The sequence below is a fragment of the Notamacropus eugenii genome, chromosome 2 (assembly GCF_028372415.1).
Source record: "Notamacropus eugenii isolate mMacEug1 chromosome 2, mMacEug1.pri_v2, whole genome shotgun sequence".
Classification (NCBI taxonomy): domain Eukaryota; kingdom Metazoa; phylum Chordata; class Mammalia; order Diprotodontia; family Macropodidae; genus Notamacropus; species Notamacropus eugenii.
Genome location: NC_092873.1, coordinates 133,559,509 through 133,561,591, shown reverse-complemented (window position 1 = coordinate 133,561,591; position 2,083 = coordinate 133,559,509). Strand labels below are relative to the sequence as shown.

Sequence of the window (2,083 nt, the reverse complement as noted above, 5' to 3'; positions counted from 1 at the left end):
CACAGATATGTTTTTTTCTTCCAGAAAAAAATTATGATTTCGAGAGCTGGAGTATAAGGAAAACTGAGTACTGCAGAACTGATGCTTTCAAATTGTGGTGCTAAGGAAAACTATTTTTTATAATAAAATATTTTTATCTTAAATTCACATTTTAAAGTAAATGATTCTATGATTATAAAAAGGTTTAAAATAAATTTAAAACCAGCATTAGATAGTACAAGAAACAAATTTGTATTACTTTTACATGAGTTATTAATATTTAATTATTAAATGTACAAAAGAACATACATTCCTGATAGGCAAGTGGAAACTATTCAGAATGATTTAATCATATAGAGGCTTATTTCTCTTGTCAGAAGACCCAGGTACCACTGCTTTAAATGTGACCCCTGTGCTACCTTCTTCAAGTAACCTCAACAAACTATGGTATTCAGTGCACATGCAAAATGTTTTCATTTACATAATGTTTCCTACTGCCCAGGAAAAAGAATCCCAAGCATACTAAAGCAGGACTTCTAGAATTTCTTGGTCAAGATCAAATACTAACAAAGCATCTACTCTCACTAGGTAGGAAAGAGTCATGTTTGGTGGGAAGTGGTGTCCAGAAGTGGTGCCACTCCTTTTTTGCTTTAGCAGCATTTCCTGATTTTTCTTTTACTTTTTATTCTTCATAATCTTGTTCTAAATATTCACTTTGTTGCTGCTTACATAGTGACTCTGCTTCATCCTTTATTTCCTTCTTGGAATATTGAACTATAATCTTTTTCTCTCTTTTAGATGGTGGAGAAGCTGAAATGTTAGGTTCTCCCTTAACTTGCTGTTCAAACTTTTCCAAATGTTTACCGAATTGATCAAATAAAGCTTTCTCTACGCTGGATGTCACCACCATTTTGTATTCATCTACTTTTAGTTTTAGGATGCTAAAAATAGTGCTGCCTGCTGAATGTCATGTTTCTATAGTGGAAAAGGGCCTAGACCCATTCAGATCTATTTTCTGTGTTTGGAGAAGAGTAGCTTCATATGCTGGTCGTATCTTTGTAGCACTGTTTACTGCCTTCATGCAATTACACTGTACAGCTAAGTTATGTATTCCAAGTTATATATGCAAAGATAGTTTTATCAAACACTCAACAATTTGATCCAATTTTTCTTCAAACTAGAAAGGTTAACTAAATAAGTTCTGTTGACTGGTCATCTCATACTGGTAGCAGGAAAGTCTAGACACATGATTGAATTACTTGTTTCCATTGTACACTTGTGACAGTTGCAGGAACTCTTCACCTTTCCCCAGGCAGCAGAGTCCATGATGCCTGATGTCCAAAATGTGCAATGAGCCTGTGCTCCTTGGCCTATGGAAAACAGGATACCCTGTGAGTCTCAATATGGAACAGTTAAAGGCCTAGAAAAGATTATGTTAAATTTTTGTGTCTTGGTTTACTTTTATTTCTCATGGAACATGGCCAGTTTAAGTCTGAGCTTTCTAAAACAAGATTAGCTTTTATAGAGACTTGGACCATGCTACATGTATCTTGTTCTCTCATTTTTCTGAGATGTGTTTCCATAAAGAGTAAGTCTATAGTAACAGGGGTGCTTTAGGAAAGACTATCTCCTGCCACAGGTGTCTTATCCTGTGAGTCTTTTCAGATTAGACGCATTTCCACAGTGAACAACACTATAGTAACCTGTAATCTCCTCAGAGATAGTGTTTCCAGACACAAACATTCTGTACTTTGAGTGTTATGTAGTTGTACTGATATTTTTCTCTTTTCCTGGATGTGAAAGGTCCTCAGCTGGCAGATTTTGCATAAATTTTTTGAATGCATCTATCAATATGATGAAATTTGGAAAGGGGGGGTTTCAGAGACCCCCTCACCAAAGACCTGAGTACAGAAGAAGGTCGACTTGAATGAAGTCATGAATTCAAGCATTCTTAAAGTCAACGTGGTAAAGATTCATTGTTACATTTTTCAATGGGCAAGAGTTCTTAGGGAATCTGTGATTTGAAAGGAGTACAGATAAAGTTTATATAGGATATTCTACAGTAAACCATGTGCCAAATATGCTAATTAGGTCATTCAGGACA

General features: G+C 35.4%; 1 pseudogene; it reads right to left on the bottom strand.

Moving 5' to 3' along the window:
- Positions 1-535: 535 nt before the first annotated feature.
- Positions 536-1,305, bottom strand: LOC140522821 (origin recognition complex subunit 6 pseudogene; annotated as a pseudogene).
- Positions 1,306-2,083: the final 778 nt, after the last annotated feature.